General features: G+C 47.0%; 1 protein-coding gene across 3 annotated transcripts in view; it reads left to right on the top strand.

Annotated features, from left to right (window-relative positions):
* Samd4a (sterile alpha motif domain containing 4A) overlaps positions 1 to 24,853 on the top strand; it is a 213,697-nt gene that overhangs the window by 104,568 nt on the left and 84,276 nt on the right. The window contains exon 1 of one of the 3 annotated variants that reach the window (XM_041633956.1): positions 11,741 to 11,810. The exons of the other annotated variants lie outside the window; for them this stretch is intronic. The gene's annotated coding sequence lies outside the window, so the exon portion shown is untranslated. Of the gene's footprint in view, positions 1 to 11,740; positions 11,811 to 24,853 lie in introns of those variants that run through there. 3 annotated transcript variants of the gene reach the window in all.

Raw genomic sequence — 24,853 nt, forward strand, 5'->3', positions numbered from 1 at the left:
GCTGAGGCAGGAGGACCCCCAAGTTCAGATCCCACCTTCTCTACAGAACACGGTCAAGGCTAATCTGGGCAACTTTGTGAGGCCTTATTTCAAGACAAAAAGTTAGAAAATGGGGCGGGGACGAGACGGTAGCTCAGCAGCAAGACCCCAGGTCCCAACCCCAGCCCCACAAGTAAATAAAGAAGTTAGTAGTAATTGAGTTGAAAATTTCTTTTGCTCTAAGTGATGAAATGGATTTTTGAATGTTTCTATTTAAAGACAGCAAAACATTAATAAAAGCCCAGTTCCTGGTCCCCTAGCTCCTCCGTGTCCATAGTCACTGCCGTGGCTTGTTCCTGACACGGACTCATTCAGCTCTTCTGGAATTGTCAGGATGTATGCCTGGCTAATGCAGACAATCAGTACACTGCCCAGACTGCACAATACCATGACTCATTCCTGGCGTTTTGGGGTTTTGTAATGGAAATCGTGGTGCCGAGCTGACGTTCTTACCAAGTGGATACGTGAATATTAATGAAACAAAGCAGAAGTCTCCGAGGTCCCCGCATAATTCTTACCTCGGATTCCATGTCTGCATGATGGGAGGAAGATTTTTGGGGGTGGATTGTTCCTTTCTGTAACCCACACATGCTTGATACCGCAATGTTCTTTTAATTAGACTTATAAAGCACTGTAAAATATTTGTCCTTGGTAGAAGGAGGAAATTCTCTCATAGATTGGAATGTTTTGCTGAAAGAGTATTTGTGTCTATTGAATTAGTCTGCTGGAGTTTACTCTGCTATTGAATGCTTTTAAAGTAGTCTCTAATGTCCTGCAGGCAATTCATATTCAATAACTCTATCGTTCTATCTGTCAATCATCTATCTATCCATCCATCTATCAATCATCTATCATCTACCTACTTATCAATCTATCTATCTTTACCTACACATTTCTATCTAATATAGGGACAAAGAAACATATTCCTTCCCCATCACTGGACTCATAATTGAAACTCCAATAACAACAGATAGAATCCGGGCTGGAGAGACCGCTCAAGGGTGAAGAGCACTGACTGCTCTTCCAGACAGACCCAGGTTCAGTTCCCAGCACCTACATGGTATCTGTTCCAATGGGTCCAACGCCTCCAACCTTCCAGGGCGTCAGGCATGCACATGATACACACATGTACATGCAGTCAAAATGATCATACAAATAAAATCTTTTTAAAAATAGTTTAATAAGAGGAAAGTATGGAAATTGATGTAAACCTATTTTAGGTGACGCAGGAATAAAGATACACAGAATCAGGGAAACTGCTATGTTTTGATGGTTAGGGTTGAAGAGAGGACAATATGCCAAGGGAAGCTGGGAGAGAAGGGATGTGGCTTCGTGGTAATAGTTGGGGTGGGAGCTTCACAAGGTCGGTCTGTGTAGATTCTGCCAGGCGTGTCTGTGTCTTTGAGGATGGTTGTGTTTCTTTGCCCTGGTGTGGAGCAGTTCCTTTGGAATGAGGTTTAAGACCTGCTTCGGGGAAGGGAAAGATGGGGGTAGATGAGAGTGACCTTCCTGCTTCGGCTGTTTGCTGGAGTGCCGTCACCCATATTGTGGGAGATCCATGGGGACACGATGGGAAACATGAAGCCCTGAACAGTGACAACCCCTTGGATCACAAACTTATCCCAAAGGTCATTCCTCTTTGTGACAGAAGAGGAGTTCAATGGCAGGAAGAAATGAGGGCAGCAAGGACAGGTCACTCTGACACATGTCTTTTGTTATACTGCTTTTGAACTTGCACCCAGAGGTTAGCAGCACCAGCAGGACTCCGACGAAACTCACAGATAAGACTTCCCTATTAGTCTTTGATACAAATGTTCAAGTATTTAAAGTTGGATTTTGGTGAATTTACAGCCCACTGGAGCAGGGATATTTTGAAGTCGCTCATTGGAAGGTCGGTATGTAGAAGACATTTTCAGCAGAAGAGAATGCACATATCCCTTATAGCTCCGCCACTTTATTCTGCGCCTGTCCTCTCTGACAATAGCTCCCTCTGCGTGCTCTTAAGACACAAGTGCTAATATTATGAGGAATGAATTGGATGAGAAACAGTTTAATCTTTTCTAAAAGTGCTAAAAATACTCATCTGCCACCAAGAATGGTTAAGAATGCTCTCCCAATTCCAGATGTGGGATGTCAGGCAAAGCCCCGTATGAATGGACGCTGTGAGACCTGGGCAGGAGTGGAGGTTTAGCCCATAGAAAACGAACTCCAGACGAGGATGTTCAGAATGAATGTCAGTCATTAGACCAGGACTGAGTCATTGGGCACACCAACCATTCTTTTTCACAATGTCACGGGAGGTGATCTGTGGCAAAAAGTCTCCCTTTCTTCTCTACCCAAGAACACTGAGGCATAAGAAATTACATTTTCAGAGTCTAGGAAAATGGCTCATTCCCCAGGGTCGAAGGACCTGCATTCAGATCCCCAACACCCATGTATTGGTGTTGGTAGCGGCATGTACACAGTGAGATAGGGGGATACCCAGAGCTCCCTGGCCAGCTAGCCTTGCCAGATCTATGAACTCCAGGTTCAGTGAGAGACCTTGTGTCAAAAAATACCATGGAGAGTGATTGAGGATTCGGCACACTCCTACAAACAGAAATGTACATGAACATGAGAGAGAGAGAGAGAGAGAGAGAGAGAGAGAGAGAGAGAGGCGTTGTGTGTTCCAGAACTAAAACCTTCTGCTATGTCCCTGAGGTCCTGTATTAAATCAGGAGACAAAGCAGAACCAAACACCTGCCATCTTCTTGGCTTCTGCCCCATCACCCTTCTATGCCCTGAGCCATATCTAGTCAAAACCTCAGGATATTTGAAGGGCAGTGTTTCCCTCCACTTGATAGTCTTCAGGGTTTGCTAAGAAGGTCTCAGACAAGACCTGGAGTGACCTGGAGGATTTGGAAGTAAAACAATTGTGGGCCAAATACGTGTGTACAAACAAGAAGGAATAAGAGGTTTGCAATTCCCTAGGGCCACATCCCATCTCTTCAGTTTATACATGGTGTGTGCTCATCCCCACCCCTCCCCCATTCCTCCCATGCTATATCTGCTAGGAATCTCCCAGGCTTTTCTAAAGTCATTTTTAGCCTTTGTAAGTTTGTAGATGAAGAACTATACAAGAAAGAGGTAGTGTTGATTTTAATTAAAACAACCAGCTTTTCTGTTTGGAACAAAAGCGACTCCTCAAAAAATAAAAATCAATAAGATTGTGAGTGCTTTTGCATCAGCCCTACCCAGCAGAAGATTGCTTTCTAAGCACGGGTCGTGTGGCAGAGCGGCCTCCTGCTGGTGCCGTGCAGTGCTGAGGTCTGCCTCTGGCTCTTGTGTTGTGTGTATTTCTGGACTGTTTGCTAAGATAATGTTTATGCTTGTTATTTGCATTGAAGTTTTTTTTTCTATGTGGTTACTCTTTGATATAGTTATTTAAAGGGGGGGGGGAATTAACTTTCTAACTTAAATTCATCCAAATTTGTTAAACATTCTTCTCCAGAAAAGTGAAAAGTGATAGTTGAGACGAATTCCTGAAATCTCCAGTTCAGCATTTTCTCTGGCTTCCAGCGTTGAGGTTTTGAGAGAACGCAAAGAAATTAGTTTCGCTGATAGCTAGTGACATCATTTATGTTTTAACTTTACTGTTTACCTCAGAAGCTTGCTGAGATGCAAAGGAAGCCTCATGATTTTAATCTTCTCAAAGGACAGTGCCAGCAAGACTGTTATGATTGCTAGATAATCACAATGGTATGTTCTAGAGTCCTCGTCTGACACACCCAGTTCCCTCACAGCCTGCCAGCGGAGCCAGGAAGAGGGGAAGAAAGCAACGGCTTGCTTGTTTTCAGAATTTCCTTCTGCACGACTGTGAAGACGTGCTGCAATGTGCTTCTCGTGTTAGCAGATTCCTAATGCCAGTCAATGTTTAGATTCCTTAGTTGGAAAAACCAAGAAAGTGTAAAAGAAGCTCTCAGGTCATCCCTTGTGGCAGCTAAGCCTCCTCAGGGAAAGGCAGTGGACACTAGTCCTGCTAAGGAACAAGAGTGAGCCTCAGTTTCCCCACCTGCTCCAGTCACACTCTTCTTGAAAATGAGAAGTAATTACGTTTGGAACGAGATTTTTCAACCTCTTATAAACACCACTTCGCCCTTAGTAGATGTTATTAGTACATCAGACATTGAGGGATTGAGAAGTGAACAATGGCTGGGTGTACCCATCATTTGGTTTGGGGGCTGCCTGTAATTTTAGAAAAGTTTGACTTCATGCAGTATAAATGGGGTGCCAAATAAAAAATGTGCAAAAGCCAGTTTGGCAGAGCTTCTCTGAGGGGCGGGGGAGAGAGAGAGAGAGAGAGAGAGAGAGAGAGAGAGAGAGAGAGAGAGAGAATGCGCGTGAGCTGGGAATCTCCCAGAAGAAAAGCTGTAGGAATGAGCTATAACACAAACTGCCCCAGAGGGCGGAAGGATTTATGATGGACGTGATACCCCACTTCAGTAGGAAGTGTATAGCTATTGAAGAGAGACCACAAAATAGTTATGTTGTCATAACATGCCATCTCCGGTTCCAGGGCTGGCCTGATGGGGACTGTTGGGGTGAAGAGCTCAAACATGCACAGAGAGGGAGGGAGTGTGGTTCCCCAAATCTCCATGAAGGAAGGACATCACAGAACCACCTTTAATGCTGGGGGAGTGGGGAGCTGCTGTGTGCATGCAGAACCTGCTGCGGTGGCTCACAGAGGAAAGGTCCTGAGCTGTGCCAAGAGCCACGGCCAAAGAGGCAACCAAAGCAGTTGGGCCTTTCTCAGTTTCCCATCAGCTTCTTGCCCCTGCTCTTTCATTGCTATCCCATCCCGTTTTTCTCTCCCGCATGGCCTTTGTGTCTTCCCCTATCGGGCCTGCATACAAGAGAGTTGCAGGAAAATGGAGGGCCTTCTCTTGGCTGTGCTTGCCAAGTAACCAACAGCCAAGATTCTGAACCTTCCTCGGTTTGCACAGAGCCACTGAGGGCTCGTTTTGTGAATCTCAAGCATGTCCCAGGTCCCAGCCACCTTACTGACAGCCCCTGCTGCTCACTGGCTGTATTTTAAACACCTGCTTATTCAGACCCCGGTTCTTCTACAGGGTCGGGTCTCCACAATGTTCTGCTCTAGATCCAGGTGCTATGGATTCAGTCTTTAAAATAATAAATTAAAAAATAATGCCATGAAGGATAAATATGCACTGTAAAGCATAAACGGAGGCGAACTGAGACAAAAGTCCCCCTTCACTGCAACAGAGGTCGGCCAGGGTGTTGAGGTTTTCTGTGGCTTATATTTGACCAGCGCTGCCTTGTATGTAATAGGCCCGCTGGACATAAAGAAAAATGACTAATTCCCACTGTTTACAAGATTGCTGGTGTCTAGGACTGGAACAACTGCTCAATGGTTGTGGTAGTTTGAACGTAAATGGCCCTCATAAACTCATAGGCACTGTTGGGAGGTATGGTCTTGTTGAAGTAGATGTGTCCTTGTGAAAAGACATGTGTCACTCTGGGGGTGGGCTTTGAGGTCTCTTCCCTGTCCACTTCCTGCTGTCATCTGATCAAGATGTAGCCAGTACCATATCTCCCTGCATGACCTGCACACTGCCATGCTCCCCGCCATGATGATAATGGACTGAACCTCTGAACTGTAAGCCACTATCTCAATTAAATGTTTTCATTTATAAGAGTTGGCATGGCCATTGTGTGTCCTCGCATCAGTAGAAAGCCTGTCTAACACAGTAGTTAAGAGCACTAGCTGCTCTTCCACGGGACCCAGGTTCGATTCCCAGAACCCACGTGGTGATTGACGGCAATCCGTAACTCCAGTCTCAGGGGATCTGATGCCCTCTCCTGGCCTCTGTGGGCTCTACACAAACATGGCACACAGACCTATCTGCAGGCAGAACAGCCATACACATAAAAATAAAAATAAATCTTAAAGAAAAGATTGCTGGTACCTGGAAAATCAACCAAGGTTTTTTTGGACCCTGCATGTTGTCTTTTTCACTTGGTACCACACACTACCGCCAGAGGTGGGCCCTCTGTAGGAAAGTCATGTTCTGTCTGCTGGTGCTCTCTGGGGGTATAGGCTCTGTTACTACAGGTCTATGTGCAGAAGACTGGGAGAGACAGCCACCTCCCAGAGTCCCAGAGTCCCAGAGTCCTCTCCCAGAGTGGGTACTCCAGGACATCTCCAAAGGGCCTGGAATGGAGGGCAGAGGATTTTCCCTAGTGTAATCCTTGTGAGGAAGCTGAAAACACAGTTATGAATAAGCCAGGGCAAGAGAGAGTCATGTGCCCCTACTTCTGTCTCAGGTGGATGGCAGGGAGACCCCAGGGCCACCACTTGTGACTCCTATGCTCTTTACTGAAAGGGTTACACACCTTACTGATGAAGGGGCTGGGATTGGGATGGACTTTTGTCAATCTTTTTTTTTTTTGGATTTTCGAGACAGTGTTTCTCTGTAGTTTTTTTTTGGTTCCTGTCCTGGAACTAGCTCTTCTAGACCAGGCTGGCCTCGAACTCACAGAGATTCGCCTGCCTCTGCCTCCCGAGTGCTGGGATTAAAGGCGTGTGCCACCACTGCCTGGCTGACTTTTGTCAATCTTTTGTGAATCTTCACCAAGACTACTTCATGGTTTAATTTATCCCTACCCAAGAGCCCACCAAACACAGACCTAACCTACAGAGCGCCCCAAACCTTCATTTCTTTACTTTCCATAAGAAAATAGATTCCTATAGCTTGCCTATTTCACAGAGGAGGACCGGGGAAATCAAGAGTTTTTCTAAGGGAAAGGTGACCCTTTCCCTTAGAAAACCTGGTTCGTCTTGATAGGCATAGACTCCAGGAGAGGACAGGTTCTTAGGAACCTCTCTAGCAAATCCCAAAACCAAAAGACTCCTAGAAAAAAGTGGTTTTCAATCCTGCCTTTTCAAACTCCAGGCAAAATACTAGCATTGGAAAAATTTTTTCCAAAGTCTGCCTATTATTAGCTCTGATATAAACAGAAAATCAGAAGTTAAGGAGATGAAGACAAAGAAATTGGTCGGCCCTTTTGACATGTGCTTTGTCCAACTAGGAGATAAAGCACACACGTTCTCTCTCTCTCTCTCTCTCTCTCTCTCTCTCTCTCTCTCTCACACACACACACACACACACACACACACACACACACACACTGGCCTTTCCCAGGCACCGATCACTCTCCTGTTAGGGAGGAATTAACTTTTTAAAGGCTAACTCACGAAGGGGCATTCATTTGACAAACAGTGTTTCTAGAAAAGCTGCACACTGCGAATTTACCAAGTTAGCTGCACTTCAGATGGTACCCCCAAATCACCAGTCCACTTCCAAGGGGTGCGAAGTTCATTTCAGGAAATGCTGAATCCTGTGGAATGAGACCAACACCCAGGCTGCTCTTTCAACAGATTTCAAAGAACAGAAAGAAGCTTTTCTGCCTCAAATTTTATAACTTTTCCAGCTGGGCCGAGGGGTCCGGAGTGTGTCTTTGCATCCAGTAGGATGCACTTTTCTCAGTCTTGGGGGCTTGTATAGAAGCTATGGAGACTCCTGGCCATTTCCATTTGCCCACAACCCAGAAGCTATCAGAAAATTTCTTGAAAGGCCAGTGTATGTGTGCTGAGCTGAGCCCTGTGTCCCATTGCCTTCTCAGGGTTAGCTTCTCAGCTATAACTGCCCACAGCCATCTGGGGGACAGAGCCAAGTCTAGGAAAGTGGCCCCAGGGTGTTGTGGTTGTTCCTTCTTTTAATTTCTATTCCTTTGTCTTAGTAGCCAAAGCAGGGAGCCAGGAGACCCACTCGGCAAAGTTCTCGACTTGGGGATTAAAGGGGATGTCTTCAACAAGAGTCCGGGGCGGGGTGCAACTGAGCCAAGGGAAAGGTTCAGTTCTGGATACCCAGTTTTCAGAGACATGAAATGTTCTAAGAGGAGAGAGGCCAAGGGGAGGGGATTCCTACAAATTACATTTGCAAAAATAACTTTTAAACTCTGGTGAATTTAAGCCTAATGCGACAGATTTGGCAGAATAACTGTTTTTGTGAAAAAGGAGAGCCGACCTATTTTTCTATATTTTTATTGTCATAAAATACCTATACATAAAATCCCCCCATTTGAACCATTTTTAAGTACAGGTCCAGGGTTAATTATATTCACAAAGTTGAGGGGGTCACTGGTACTATTCTACTCTAGAATTCTTTTTCCATCCTAATCAAGAACTTGGTACCCATTAAATAGTGAGTCCCAGTTCCCCTTCTTCTTGCCCCAACCCTCAGAAACTTCCATTCTACTTTCTGTCTCTAAAAAACTGATGCAAGTATGTGGGATTGTACATTATTTATACCTCTTAATCTAGTTTAATCCACTGGGCATAGTTTATGCCTTTGAAGCTCGTCCATGTTACGGCCAGCGTTAGAACTCCCTTCTTTACTAAGGGTGAATAATATCCCATTGTGCATTGCACATTTTCTTTATCGGGTGATAGATGTTTGAGTGTTTCCTTGGGTGTCCTATGACTATGGTGAACACTGATGCATAAGCATCGTAGATTTGTAACTGGACAAATATTACAGAGGCCAATGGGATCTTGTAGTCCCATCTCTGACAATGGAAGAGATCCCTATGGTCCAGGTGACAATTAGGCAAGAATCCTTTGGTGGGGACATTTACATCAAGTAAAGGAGGTCCCACCCACCTCTATGAGCCCAATTTTAATGCAGGGAGTTTGCATACCCTAAAGGACTCATCAGGGAGTGGAAGAAAAGGGAGCCATATCAGCTGAGTCTTCATCTCCTGTGGGAAGGGCAGGGGTAGGATGATGCTTCTCTTCCAGCATGAAGGGCATAATCTCCTGCTGTCTCTAGTCTGAGCCTGAACTCAGGGGCTGATACACTGTGAAGCTTAGATGGAGATTCTGCGCAGGGTTGGGAAGCTGTAGTGATAGGAGCGGCGGGCCTCTTCCCACCACCTGGCTCCCAGCCATCGGCTAGCTTTACCCAAAATAATTACACAGAAACTGTATTCTTTTAAACACCGCTTGGCCCATTAGCTCTAGCCTCTTACTGGCTAATTCTAACCCATTTCTAATAATGTGTGTAGCACCACGAGGTGTTGGCTTACCAGGAAGGATCTTAACCTGTGTCCATCTTGGGGAGTAGAGCTATAGCGTCTGCCTCACTTCCCTTCTTCCCAGCATTCTGTTCGGTCTACTCCACCTATCTAAATTCTGCCCTATCAGGCCAAGCAGATTTCTTTAATTAACCAATGAAAGCAACAGATAGACAGATGACCCTCCTCCATCAGGGAGCTCTGTCCAGAGCACAGCAGCCATTATCCCTGGACTGTAGCATCCTGGGAAAAATGGTGAGTCCCGCTTCCTTAGCAGGGTCCTTCATGCCCGTGTGTCTACTGGGAAGAGAACCCTTTCTAGGGAGGCCGGGCCATGGCTCTAATTCCTCCCAGGCTATGGGAGGTCCAGGGATGAATGAGGAACAGTGAAGACAGGACTCCCCTTGGGTTTTTCAGGATGGTTTGTTAGCTTAGGTGGGGATGCCCTAGGCTCCCACTCAATTAGATTCATTCTGCTACTGTTGGGGGTTTCTTATCATTAGTTAAGAAGGCCCTGCCAGAGAATTCCAGTCTTCCAGAGAAGGTTTAATTGTGAGTGATTTCATTTGTCCCTTTATGTCGCAGCTGGAGCCTTGCGTCATAGACCAGTGAATTCAGGGAGGTTTCTATTTGCAAGTGAATCATCACTTTTCCAGCCGAATGTCACTTACTTGGAATTTTTGTCTGATTTTGTTTTTGTTTTTGTCTCTTGGTGTTTTTCCATGGGGCTCTCGGCTAACCAGAAGAAGAAGGTGTCCGGGTGGGGGTGGGTAAGGGGGGCTCAATCTGCCTGGAGCAGGCTTTGAGTTGGCGACTCCAAAGCAAGCATTTATGAATGTGAAAACAAGAAAATGGATGCTTTATTTTGCTTTGAGGGAGGAACCGAAGCCAAGTCAAATCGAGAGCTCTAATTTGGGAATAGTGTTATTACAGGTCATTGGGAGTTGGGTACACGCTAAATTGGGAGGCCAGTCACATGAGGAGGCAGCAAAAGCAGTCACAAGGGGGGCAGCCGAGGCTCATTTACAATGAAGTTTTATTTTATTTACTACGTGGTTGAAAGAACTTATGGCAGACTCAGAAACCAAGTCACCTTAGTGGCTGTTGATGACTTTAGGTCTTGGCGCATTTGTTGTTTTATACACAAGCTGGAACTTCCCATGTGTGCTCTCTGGGGCTTTATTTAGGACCTGGAATCTGTTCCCTGATGAGTGGAGCAGCCCATGTGCTAAAGGTGATTTGTCTGTTCTCCACATTCACACCTTATTCCAAGGGCTTGCTTCCCTTTTCTCTGAAGTCCCTAAACATTTTACATATCAGGATCAAGGTACTTGGATAATCAAACACACACACACACACACACACACACACACACACACACACACACGGCAGGGGGGAGAGGGAGAGAGGGAGGGAACACACACACAAGGGGGGGAGGGAACACACACACACACAAGGGGGGGAGGGAGGGAGGGAACACACACACAGGAGAGACAGGGAGGGAAGGAACACAAACACACACAGGAGAAACAGGGAGGGGGGCGAGGGAGGGAGGGAGGGAGAGAAGGAGGGAGACCCATATTACCTTTTTTATTTCCATTCCCTCATCACTGATGCTGCAAATGCCAACTTGAATTAAAAAAGAGATAGACCTTGCCACCCCCACCAATACCACCACCTCGCCACCCCACCCCCCACCACCACTGTGGCCAGCTCTGAGCAGTCCCTTCCGACTTCCACCTGGTTTAGCTGCGGGAACTAAAGTGCTGATTTTTCTTGAATTCAAGTTGCATTTCCAGATGTCTTAAGCTAGGCCTCGTTAGCTGCATTTGAGATAAGACATTAGAAAGCGCAAGACTAACTGGAAGCCGTGAATTGATGCCCAGTGCAAACAAGCCATGGTCATGGTCCTAAATGGAGCGCCTTACTAAGTGTGTGACAGCCCGCTGGAGCCAGCGATGCTTGTGATCAACGTTAGGGACAGAAGGTGTGTGGAAACTTTCTATAATAGCAGCCTGCTCTCCAGCAGACTGGCACAGACGAGTGAGCAGGGACCGTGACACCGTTAGCGGCAGTGCCAGGGTATTGGTCAATGACCTTAGCAACTTGCCCTGTACCTTGGTTTCCCATGCGGAATAGGGAGGGTAAGTTCAGGAGATGGTTGAGAAGTGGGGTCAGGTCGTCAAGTAGACAGGGAGCGTAGAAAGGTTGTGAGAGTTCACACCACAGCCACCTGTGCCGGAACAAACCTCACTGCCTGCCCCTTCTCAGCATGCCTCTGACGTCACAATACCCAATAGTCACCCAATAATGATGAGCTATGCCCAGCAGACACACCAGAGGAGGGGAGAAGAGGAGGAGGTCGAAGTGGAGAGGGAGGAGATGGAGCAATCCCTTATGTGATCGATCATTCCATCCGCACGCCCAGTTTTCACCTACCATCTGGTTCAAGTGTAATGTTTCCAGCTCCGTCTAACCTGGACAGCGTCTGTGTCCTCCCCCTCAAGCGCAGCACGGTATTATGGTCCTCTAATCAAGAGACCTGCGCTCCTCCCGCTGTGTGTCTCCTGGTTCATCGGCAGAGCAGTGAGCTAATCCTTCTTCATCGGACGGCTCTCCGGAGCAGCTGTTTAGAGGTAAAATGTTCTGGCTGCCGTGGCTTCCTACAGACCCATCACCACCCTCCTCCTGGGAGCAAGGCTGTACCCTGTGGATTATGTAGAGGCGGGAGGGTGGAAGTCTGTGGTTAAAAAAAAATACGACAGCACTGACATTTGAGCCTCGTTGTGTTTGTGGGCCACCCCAGGCTGGGTCACACTTTACTGTACAGCGCCCTAAAATCCAGACAGGTGTGGTCCTAGTTTCCCTGTCCATCCTTTTCACTGGACAGATTGTGATGAGTGGAAAACAGGGAGGCCAGCCCTGTCTTAGAAATAGTATAGCATTTTGATAACTTGCTTATTGTTTTAAACTCATGACTTCTAAAAAAAAAGTTCACATCATTCTTGAAGCCATTCCTCTGATCTCTTCTCCTGGCCAAAATAAAATAAAATAAAATAAAAATCACCTTTTCTTAGCCGGCCTCACATTTGCCTTTCTTGGGAATTTTAGCGCTAGAATGGAGAGCTCTGCTTTTCTTGATCCCCGTCAGTGGTTTGCAAACATGAGCCATGGTCTCAGTGATCTGCAAGGCTAGTCAAACAGGGTCCTCCTTCCGCAGCTGGGGTGGGACATGGAGGTGGGTTCCTAATAAGTCCCTTATTATAATTCAATTGACTGTTCAGTCAGTTACAAAAATTAAATAGCTCGTGCTCAGGCATTAGGTCACAAGAAGAGGACTTACTTACATAAAGAGCATCTGTAAAGCCCTAGATTCGGCCCCCAACACTGCAAATAGGAGGGGGGTGAGAAGGTTTAGTAGTTCAGGCATCTCATCAGTCAAGAGACTGCATTTTCCAAAGAGGAAATAACTGAAGTACATCATGTTCCTACAGCTTAGTAGGAATTCAAGTCCAGACAACACTATACTTTGGGGTCCACCCCATATCCCACCAAGTCATTAGAATAGCCAGTCATCTTCAATGGCTTTTGGGAATGCATGTCTCAAAAGGTGCTCCTGGAGTGTAGTTTGTAAAACCAGGTCCTGGATGCAGACCCCAGCTGACTCGTCCATGTCACCTGCAGTTCTGTGTGAGTAGAGGCAGGACCCATCCATGGTCTGGAGATCTGTTTGCCGTGTGGCTGAAAGGTGCCTGGGGCACATTGATAGGGAAAGGCTGGTCCTGTTTGCTGGGGCCCCACACGCCGTTGCCAATTCTGCCTTAGTTTCTACTGTTGATTCTTAGCTTTGCCGTGGGGCAGGGGACCTGAGAAGGGACAGACTGTTGTCATCAGCTATCACAGGAAAGCTTATGCATCTCTTTCAACCTGCCCAGTCCAGTGAGACAGCATGGTTGCCCAGGGGAGGGAGCAGCAGAACAGCAGGAAGTAAGGTCCTCACTCTCGTGAAACAGAGGATGACAAGAGAGAATCATTTGGCCAGATCAGTCATGGAGCCCAGATATATGATGCTACCATGGGAAAATGAGATGAGATTCTGCTCATGGGAGCAGAATCTTCTCCTGATACCATGGATGATGGCAGGAGCGAAGGTGGAAGGGAGGAAACCTGGATTTATACAAGGAACATCTCCAGCAGAGAGACTCTAATGTCAAAAATAGGATTTAAACAGCTGAAGGCCGTCTCTACTAGAACAGGGACAAGAGACCCAGGTCTGGTGGGTTGTGCTTCTTGCCAAGAAATGTGCTGGATGCTACTGGAATCTTCTAGAGAGCTGAAGATCTTTCGACAGCAAGCGACTGCCTTTTACAGCCGCGCCCTTCGTTCCCAACGTGGAAGCCTCAGAGTGGCTCTCGACTCCTGTGGTCCGATTCTCTCCAAATGATCTGCATTGAAGTCGCTTCTGTGGTTCTAGCATGTTCTCTCAGCTTTCTCCCAACCTCATCGAAAGGGACAGGTTCTAGTGACTGAGACTGAAGACAGGTGTCCAGTTGACAGGTACACCCATCTCTAAAGGTGATGATGTAAAAGGTCCATTACACAAAGTGACTCACTACTGCTGTCAGTCATCCTTGGCTCAGGACCAGTGAGGCTAGAGCCTTGCATTATCTTTCTCCTCGCTGGGCCCTGTCCCCAGCACTGGAGGTAAGGGTGAGGGCCAGTAGGAGACTTTCTAAACCCCAGACAAAGAGTGCACCACTGCTTCTAGCTTCTATCATAGCGTTTAGATTTGTCTCCTGGAAGGATCCTCTCCCGTTCAGATCTACCATCTCTGTCTTTGCCCTAGTGAGTGAGTCTGTTGGTCCTGGGCTGTTGAAAGTGGGTAGACAAAGCTCACTGAAGTCTGGACCTTGCTGCCTGAGCCTGCTTTTCTCCACACGCTCTTCTTTCTCCTTCCCCATGACTTCCCCTCCCCTTGTTTTGGTGTCTTCATTTCTTGCAGAATGTAGACAGCATCCTTGAATTCAGGATGCACAAGTCACAGACCTTCTACCTTTGGCCTCAGTTTTGACTGCAGTTTCTCACCAAGTTAGCTCAGGTGAGGGTTCCTCACCTGGTCAGTCCGAAGAGCTCTGCTCCAGCTGTTGACTTACAGCTCCACTCGGCTCTGTGCCCAAAGAGAAAGGTCCACAGCCTTTCCAATCCTCACCTTTCCTAGTGTCCTTGCTGCTCTCGGCCTCCAGGACTTCAACTTTTAGAGGTGGTTCCCCTTCTTAAAAAAATAGAAATTCTGAAACTTGAGTCTGAATATGTCAGCAAACCTACTAACCTGGGTGAGTCTGCGGCACAAGTAACAGGTGACAGTGATTGGCCCTTCTCTGCTTCCCTGTGTGTTCATTCCCAGAGTAGCAGCTTGGGAATGCACCAGAAGGGAGGTGAGGTGTGCCTCTCACTCCCTCTACAGGGCTGTGTCTGTGGAGCATAAATGGGTATGCTCCAGAATGGCCTCTGCTCCTGTGGCTGACCAGGACATTCTCAGTGAGTGCACAGTTGGTTTGTGACAGAGATTCAGATACCCCGTCTGATAAAATTGTTCCTTTCTTCTCCATAGTGTGACTTATATGTCGACGTACTTCAGATTTAATGCCTAAATGCATAATACATAAAGGTCACAATCAACAGCTTCAATATGCATATTTGGGGGCTATCAATGTGTTTTCCTTGGTGACAATTTCTATATCGTTACACACCGTAGCATAGGCTTATACATTCACTCTTACACATTGGGCTCCCAGCTATTCAGATGGGGCATTTTGTCTGTTGTTAAACAACTCCGTTTGGTTTAGAAAGTGTGGGACCCAGTGAAGTGACAGTCTGGGTTTATTTTAGAAAGCAGGTCCCCAAAGGTGTTGACTGCAATGTCCCCCATACTTCCTAAGGTTAATCCCTATAGTGAGAATTAGCTATTGTCCAGGTTGACCCGCGTGATCAAGAGTGAAATATCAGGGCTCTTTTAAGAACTGCTAGGTCCTTCAAGATGCTGTCCCAGCTGCTCCTCGCTGGACGGTACCAAGCACTCAGGTTTTCGTGCGCTCTAAGGTCTCTTACACTGTAGTGGACATCGCAGAGTCTGGACACCCCGGGCTTCTGTCAGAATTCTCCTTTCTTGGGCTTCCCATGCGACAGTGCCCAGTCCCCTGCAGTACTCTAAGCATGCCTTTTTTATGAGGGCAGCACGAAATGAGATTCACTACTTTAAAGCCTCAGGGCATCACTTTGTGGTGTAGGGGGTTTGGTGGGGATGGGTGAAGATCGATGAGGGCAGAAGCTCAAGTCTTTACCGAACGCGCAGCCTCCCGTAGCTCTGTGAATGGCGCTTACAAAATTGCTTGCTGTGGTTGTCAAGAGGAAGGGAATGGCGTTTCCCATCTGCAATTTCTTTTTTTTATGTGTTTATTTAAAAATGTTTATTGAGCATCTCGATATTATGGTATTTTGTGACTATCAAGAATCAAACATTAAAACCTTCTGACATCATAGACATGCATTCTATTGGTTAATGAAAAATCAGTTTAATAAATTCTTCAATGTTCTGTTAACAGTGATGAGTATCATTGAAAATTAAGTAAATCTAGACATGTGAAGATTATGAATGCTACCACTACTCTCTTTAAAGTTATTAATAGTGGCACCATTACAGCCACCCTCTACTGCCATTTCTGATGCATTTGCTGAGAATGCAACAGCCCCTCTGTTGTTACTACCATTGCCTTTGCTGATGTCTTTGTAACTGTAATGCCTACTTTTTTTTATTGAGAAAAGGAGAAAAAAAAAAACAAGTTTCCACCTCCTCCCAGCCTCCCATTTCCCTCCCCCTCCTCCCACCCTTCTCCCCCTCCTCCCACCCTTCTCCCCCTCCCCCCTCTCCTCTCTCCCTCCCTCTCCAGTCCAAAGAGCAGTCAGGGTTCCCTGCCCTGTGGTAAATCCTAGGTCCTCCCCCCTCCGTCCATATCTAGGAAGGTGAACATCCAAACTGGCTAGGCTCCCACAAATCCAGCACATTAAGTAGGATCAAAACCCCGTGCCATTGTCCTTGGCATCTCATCAGCCCTCATTGTTCGCCATGTTCAGAGTCCAGTTTTATCCCATGCTTTTTCAGCACAGTCCAGCTGGCCTTGGTGAGCTCCCAGTAGATCAGCTCCAGTGTCTCAGTGGGTGGGTGCACCCCTCGTGGTCCCGACTTCTTTGCTCATGTTCTCCCTCCTTCTGCTCCTCATTGGGACCTTGAGAGCTCAGTCCAGTGCTCCAGTGTGGGTCTCTGTCTCTATCTCCATCCATCACCAGATGAAGGTTCTATGAAGATATGCAAGATATTCGTCAATATTGCTATAGGATAGGGTCATTTCAGGTTCCCTATCCTCAGCTGCCCAAGGAACTAACTGGGGACCTCAGCTTGGGCACCTGGGAGCCCCTCTAGGGTCAAGTCTCTTGCCCACCCTAAAGTGGCTCCCTTAACTAAGAATTGTGGTTCCGTGCTCCCCTATCCAACCTTCCTTTATCCCAATCCTCCTGTTTCCCCAAGTCCCCCCCTCCTCTGCAATTTCCGTGTGTTTAAGAGACCCATTCCTAGGAAGGTTTATTAAAACTATCACTATCCAGACATAAAACAATCTTGACACAATGCCATTGGGATTGCTTTTCTTCTCTTCTTCAACAGATATTTACAAAGAGTTGTATTAAATAAGTTTAAATCTGCTATCTCAGGCTCTCAAATCTTTTCTTGTGAGGATTACTTTAATTGGTGTTGGTGACAATCAGGGGAAGCACCAAGGACTGTTTGTTCTGTGGTAGAATTTTCCACCCTAAACAGAATGTTAAGAAGGGGTGCAGTAAAGACCTGGAAACCGAACCGTTTTGTTTTCTTTTATATGTCATTCTTATTTGACTTGAAAGCTAAAACCAATCAGCATACTGCAATATAATTGTGTCTACTGTTTGAAAGAAATTTCTAGAAAATAACATTTTGAGTAAAAACTTCAAGTCAGGCTGGAGAAATGGCTTGACACTTGTTGCTCTTGCAGAGGATTTGGGTTCAGGTTCCTCTACCCACATGATGTCTTCTACCCACATGATGTCTTCTAATTCTGGTTCCATGGGATCTGACACTCTCTTCTGACCTCCGTGGGTACCAGGCACCTATGTTGTACATGTGCATATGAGCAAAACACTCAGACTCGTAAATAAATTTTAGAAAACATCACAGTCTAAAATATTACCAGACAAACGCCAGAAATAATCTCCAGCTATTAAGATGTGGTTAAGAAGGAAATGTGAAGACACAGGCCGATGTGAGTCCCATCACGACCCCCACAGAGCTAGCATTCCAGCGGAGAGGGGCAGAAGTCGGATAGCAACATCCAGGAGGCCACACAGGGCTAAGCTCTGTGAGAAGTAAAGCAGAGCCAGGGATCGGGGAGAAGAAGGCGAGGTGGAGAGGTGGGCAAAGTCAGTGTGAACAAGAGATTTCATAAGAAAAGTGATATTTGCACAAAAGTGAGCTGATAGAGGCTCCATGTGGGTCACGGGGAAAGAGTTCAAGGAAAACACCAAGTACCAAGGTTCTAAGAGAGGCGTGTGTGCCGTGTTACAGAGGACTTAGGAGTTTCTGCTGTGTTACAGGGTTCCCAGGGAGGAGTGTGTCTGCCGTGTTACAGGGTTCCCAGGGAGGTGTGTGTGTGTGCCGTGTTACAGGGTTCCGAGGGAAGTGTGTGTCTGCCGTGTTACAGGGTTTTGAGAGAGGCATGTGTGTGCCATGTTACAGGGTTCCCAGGGAGGAGTGTGTCTGCCATGTTACAAGGTCCCCGGGAAGGCGTGTGTCTGTCGTGTTACAGGGTTCCCAGGGAGGAGTGTGCCTGCCATGTTACAAGGTTCCCAGGGAGGCGTGTGTCTGCCGTGTTACAGGGTTCCCAGGGAAGTGTGTGTGTGCTGTGTTAAGGGAGCCAGGATGGAATAAATGCAAGGACAGAAGCAGGGAGGGACTGAATTATAGGCCTAGGAGGACTCCGGCTTCTACTCATGATGAGATTGTGTGTTGACCCATTTTCTACTGCCCTAGCAAAGTACCAGAGTCTGGGTACCTTAGAGGGAAAGGAGGCTTATTTAGCTCACAGATTTGGAAGCTAAAAGTCTAAGAACAGATCAAGTCCAGCCCAGTGGGTTGAGCCCCTCGTGAGAACTTGAGGTGAATGGCATCACAGTGGGGAGCATCCGTGTGGAGGAGAACCCTTGGTGAGACAAAGAGCCAGAAAATCAGGGGACGAGGCGCGTTCTTTTACAATCCACTGTCATAGGTCCTAAGAAGGTTCCCACAAGAACTACATCAGTTCGTTCTGGGGACACTCTGCTATCTAATTAGATTCTGACATGGCCTCTAGAAGTCACACCACTTCTGGGCTACCACATCATACCCATGTGGTATGAGACCCTCTGGGCCAACTTGAAGCTGGACCCAAATCCTAGCAGATGGGTAGCTTTGGAACCTCTACTCTGGAGAGTTCACTGGAGAATGACCTATCAACTAGTTTTAAAAGATCATTATTGCAAAATGACGGTTATGATTCATATCAGCAAATTTACTGATGGTGTAAAATGGCAAAGTATGTTCAGATTCTGGTTATATTGTGATGATGCTAACATTAGACCAATGATTACAGATCTGGAAAGAGGGGGGGGGGAGCAGCAATCAGGAATATCTGCAATGAGAGGAAAAGAAAGAAGATGAGAAGAGAGGAGAGGAGAGGAGAGGAGAGGAGAGGAGAGGAGAGGAGAAGACAGGAGAGGAGAGGACAGGAGAGGACAGGAGAGGACAGGAGAGGAGAGGACAGGAGAGGACAGGAGAGGACAGGAGAGGACAGGAGAGGAGGATGAGGGGATGAGGGGACAAGGGGAGGAGGAGAGATGGAGAAGAGGAGAGAGAGAGAGTAGCTTTGGGACCCCGTGAATGGAGCTGTGGAGGGTACAATCGAATCTGTATGTCTAGAGGTCAAGGGATACATCTGTACTAAAAACACAAATGTGGGGGTTTCCTACATATTCACAGGCCAGAGGTCAGAAGCCAGGCAGGTGGCTGGGGAAACTGGCTTGTTTTTCACCCTCTTTGGAAATGGGTGCCTCACCTACAAAAGTCAAAAATAGCCAGTAGGTGTCAGAAAACAAAAGAGAATCACAGCCCTAACTCCTTGGCTGAGAGACATCAGGATGAGTTCCCAGCTGTCTTCATTGTATGCAGGGAAGCCTGGTGCTGCCAGCAGTGTCCTGTCCAGAGGCAGGCCCTCACAGGGCTCCTCCTCAGCTCCCAGCACAAGATCCTGAGCCTTGGCAGGCATTGTTTATTTGTTTGGTTTTTATGAGTTATCATGAAGCCCTTTGTATTAGTTTTTGTTATTGTTTTGTTTTGTTTTGTTTTGTTTTGAGACAGGGTTTCTCTGTAGCTTTGGAATCTGTCCTGGAACTAGCTCTTGTAGACCAGGCTGTCCTTGAACTCACAGAGACCCGCCTGCCTCTGCCTCCCGAGTGCTGGGATTAAAGGCGTGTGCCACCACCGCCCGGCTGACCTTTGTATTAGTTAACCATTGCTGTGTAAGCAGGTGCTCCTGGGGGCTGGGGAGATGCCTCGGCAGTCAAGAGCATTTGTTGACTATCCAAAGGACTGAGGTGCCATTCCCAGCACCCACATAATGTTTCACAACCATCCATAATTCCAGTTCCAGGGAATCAGATAATCTCTTCCCATCCCCGAGGGCACCCGACAGGTGGTGCACAGACATACATGTGAGTGAAACATATATGTAAAACAAATAATGTTTTTTTTTTAAAAAAATACCCCCCCCCCCAAATTAATGGCTTAACATAGTAATAGGTAACTAGGGTTGGGTAGTTCAGATTCGTGACATTTACTGGGGCTGTGAGAGTCCTCTCAAGGTGGCTCGTCGACATGGCTGCCTAGCCTGTTCTGACTCTTAACCTGAGGCCCAGGTTCAGAGAACCCTGCAGACGGCTGAGCCATCTTCATAGCTGCTGTCCGCCGGCTTCCCCCACAGCAAGGGAACAAAGAAAGCACGGTAGAAACCCTTCTCATCCAGACACCTCCGCCCCCTCCTGTTAGTCACACAGACGGGTACCAGTGTGGGAGAGTGCACAGGGTGTGGATGCCAGGAGAGGACCAGTGGGCACGCTTGACAACTGAGGGTGAAGCTCCGTGGCATCGGACTCCACACGAGGCGCCGCTTTTACAACAGGGCCTTGGTAATTCTGGATATTCAGATGTCCCATGATAAACTGATGTATCAGCACAGTTTGAAGACCTCCCACCTCCCCACCGTTACTCAGATTATTCTCCCAGCTCAAGAGGATATTGGGGAGACAAGAGACAATAGTAGGTGCCGACGTGGGAGGTTTGTCACTGGCCTCTGCACTTGCCATTTCTACCCTGATTTTTGGGGTGCCCTGTGTCAGCACACATCCCCATCAAATGCTTGAGAACTAAAGTCAGAAGCCTCTTGTTCCTGGTGTGTCCAGGATCAAGTTTGTGACATAAATTCTAGCCAGGAGTTTTTAGCCATAAAAACCCACTAGTGTCGTTGCTGTGTAGCACATTTATTTAGCCAGTTCTTCATGCGAGTGTGCACTTAATTCCCAGCCGTTTCTCTCATGAACAAATGGTCTAAATGCACTTGCGAGAAAGCCTCTTTATGGTGAGTGTTATTAAACTGAAAACAAGGGTATAATAAAATAGCAATTTAAGGGTAATTTACTAACAGTTGCAGCCTTTTAAACACTGACATACGATTGTGTGATGATAATATCGAACTTGTCACGCTAAGAATCATGGGAAAGCGTCCCAATCCTCTGGTCTTTAACGAGAACTCTCTCAATTTCTCCTTTACTCCTATGTCACTGGAGTAAACATTACAAGCAGTGAACTTTTCCCCGCATTAAATGCCCATCACACCTGGGTCCTTACTCAGAGAAAGTGCTCAGAGGATGGAAATTGAGTGGCGTCATCAAAACTCATGGATTTTGGACTGTAGCTTCCCGAGTTGTTTCCTGTAGGTGCTGATGTGGGGGTGAGTCAGGGAGAGACTGAGTCTCAGAGGTGATCAAGTGCTGGAAAATGGTGAGGGTTCCTGGTTCTTCCCCGAGAAGGGAGAATCTGTTGAGTACGAACCTCAGCACAGATTCTCAGCTCTCTGGAAGGGACAGGGTCAGAGCAAAGAAGGCCAGTGGGCATCTGGCGGGATTTGACCAACATGCCCCAAGCCTCCTCGTGTAGGATCTGGCTTCTGTTTGATGGCAGACATGTTCATTCTGGTAGCATTGTTATAGATGCTCATGCTGCGAGACCGCCTTGTGCTATCTAGAACGCAGGGAGGCAGACCCTGAATGCTGGTTTGGTAATTTGACTTGGGGAACCATCATTGATGAGATTTAAGGAAAATCGAGATAATCAGCACACATTCTCCTGGAGGCAGACCACCACAGGAAACCAAATTATAATCAGAAACCACTTGCTAAGTTGCCATGAAAAATCTCCATCCCCTCATGTGACGTAGCTCCAATCCCCGTGATCAGTTCATTCTTTCCCTGAAGGCATGCTGGGAGCAAACTCACATTCTGTCATTCAGGTGAAGGAGATGGGGGGGGGGGCATGCAGCAGCAGCAAGCCAGTGTCTGTCTCAGAGTCGGGACAGGGATGCCAGAGGGACCTCACATTCAAAGCAACAAGGCTAAAGCTTCTTTCTCCTTAGAGACACTTGGATATACATTGGTTATTTTGGGCCATGAAACAAATGACTCAAAGCTGGTCACTTAGAGCAATGTATACATAACCACACACTGTTTCTGCTGCTCGAGAAATGTGAAGCTGTAGCTCAGGGCCCTCAGAAGGCTGTCTGGAGCTCTGTTCATGTGAAGACTAACAAGACTGCAATCACCTTTGCAAGCACTTTACCTGGCTAGGCCTTGGGGGTGGAGATTGCCAGAAGGCCTTTGTGCTTGCTAATCTTATGCCAACCTGACACAAACTAGAGTCATCAGAGAGGAGGGAACCTCACTTGAGAAAATGCCCCCACAGGGTGGTGGTGGCGCACACCTTTAATCCCAGCACTCAGGAGGCAGAGGCAGGCGAATCACTGGGTTTGAGGCTAGCCTGGTCTACAGAGCAAGTTCCAGCATGGCCAGGACTACACAGAGAAACCCTATATTGAAAAATCAATCCAAACCAAACAACATAAAAAAATCCAGGAGAAAATGCTCCTGTAAGATCCAACTGTGGTTAAAAGCATTTTCTTAATTCATGATTGATGGGAGAGGGCCCAGCTTTTAATCCCAGCATTTGGGAGGCAGAGCCTAGCAGATCTCTGAGTTCAAGGCCACCCTGGTCTACAGTGCGAGCTTCAGGGGCAGCCAAGGTTACACAGAGAAACCCTGTCTCAAGTAAGCAAATAAACAAGCAAGCAAGCCAGCTTCTAAGCAGCTCCCCTCCAAGGCCCTCATCAGCTCCTGCCTCCAGGTTCCTGCCTTGTGGATCTTCCTGTCCTGACTTCCTTAAAAGATCAGTGTTTAGCCCTAGAAACCAAATAAACCCTTTCCCTCCTCCTCAAGTTGCTTCTGGTCATGGTCTTTCATCATAGCAACAGTAACCCTAAGACATCCTTGGGGGTACTGAAACCGCACATTGCCATCTCCATCTACTGCGGGCGACTCACTAACCCCACCCCCTCAAGAAAGAGGATGGGGTTCCCTTCCAAGGACCAGTGTCAAAAGAAATCAGGAGCACCCTAAAGCCACAACAAAAAACGTCCTCTCCCTTGTCTCTGCAGCTCCTTTTCCTATGTTTGCACAGCCACGTCACTATAGCTACGTATTTATACACAGTTAATAGAATGCCTCCAGCACAGATACTGAAATAACTAGCTTACGGACATTCTAGTGTGATAACCATCTGTATCGTAAGCTGATTTGTCTACCTCCCTTCTGCCTCTTCACTAGACAGGGGACCGATGACAACTTAGTTGTTCTGCCTTCATCAGTAAAATAAGGTTAGCTAGAAGATCTGCCACCCCGCCCCCTCTGGCTAAGCTCCTTGGGAGGATTCAATGAGTAATTAAATGCACAGGGCTTACAAGAGAGCCTGGCCCACAGAAACCACTCAGTACTGTTAGCTGTCAGCTTGACGGCTATAGCAATAGAAGTGTGAGCCAGTAGGTGTGGTTAGCCTCAGAAAACTGCCTAAGAGCCAAATTCCTGGTGACTGTGTGTGTGTGGGGGGGGGGGGGGGGGAATAAGCAAAACCCACCATTGTCTTCCTGGCCACACCACAGCCTCAAACCATTGGAGAGCGATTCCAGAGAATAGTGCTAGTTCAGCCCTAGAAGGGACCAGGGCTGAAGACCTCATTTCCTTCTTTTCTGTGCTGTGTCTCCTCCCTCCGAGTCTCGGGTTAATCCCTGGCAGAAAGTGATTACTGGAGATAGATAATGTCTTTTGCTTGCACTTTGAGTCCTGTTTATGTTTTATTTTTGTTCTTGATTTTTTTAAGATTGACCTTTTGTGGGAGGGCAGAATATTTAAACAGGGAAGTGGTTTAGGAGGAAGTTAGGAAGTTCTTCAGCCTCATTTTTTTTTTTATTAAAAGTTGTTCTCAAATTTAATTTCCAGTGTATGTGTGCACCCTGCCTGCCCTGCTCACTGTTGGCTTATGGCCCCTCTGTTCTTCCCCTAGGGCTTTCCGTTTCCCCCCTGTGACTCTTGAGAGCCTGGGAGAGACTGACTAAAGCTTTCTCCTAAAGCTTGGCATCAAACAAAGCATGCCAGACTCAAGGCTCATGCCTATCGTTCCAGCACTTGGGAGGCTGGAGCAGGGGGATTTCTGTGAGCTAGAGGCCAGGATGAACCACAAAATGAGACATGGTCTCAAAACAAATAACAAAAATATCGCAAACTTCAACAAAAACCAGGAAATGGTGCCTGGTCTTTGCTGACAAAGTACAGGTAAGATGGGAGGAGGAGGAGGAAGAAGGAGAAGAAGAAGAAGGAGAAGAAGAAGAAGAAGAAGAAGAAGAAGAAGAAGAAGAAGAGCAGCTGTATTACTCTTCCCCTTTGAAAGGGAGGTTTCACCTAGTGGGGCAGGGAAGCTCTTGTATCCGCGGCAGTTAGCTAACAGGGGAGTTAGGAAGGACCTCCTGAGGTCATCTCCCTTTGCCTCTCTCCATCCGGATCTCAGGCCTATGCTGGCCACACCGACTGAGCGTGAAAACATGGCTCACTCAAGTGGGGATGTTGTTGGTGATAGCACATGTTCGGGATTCTCCCCAATGATCTGTACTGATGACATGTTGAAATGATATTTTAGGGTTGTGTTAAATCCAATAGTGTGTTGTTTTTCTATAATTTAAGTACTGCAAAGTTCCAGGCATTAGATGTGGCTGCTATCTTTCTATGAAACTGTGTGGTGTACTCTCCCAGCCCTGATAGGATTCAGTTGCATCTCCCCCACAGGGATTCTAGAACCTTCCATCATGACTCCCCTGTGCCTTTCATAATTCTGGCTACCCATTTCTTCTCTGTAGTCTCCCTTGGTCTGTCTTCAGGTTGGTGGCTTCTGCATCACACGGCTACT

Source organism: Microtus oregoni, unplaced genomic scaffold, assembly GCF_018167655.1.
Source record: "Microtus oregoni isolate MIOR12 unplaced genomic scaffold, Mior012 000045F_ref0000178, whole genome shotgun sequence".
Taxonomy (NCBI): Eukaryota; Metazoa; Chordata; class Mammalia; order Rodentia; family Cricetidae; genus Microtus; species Microtus oregoni.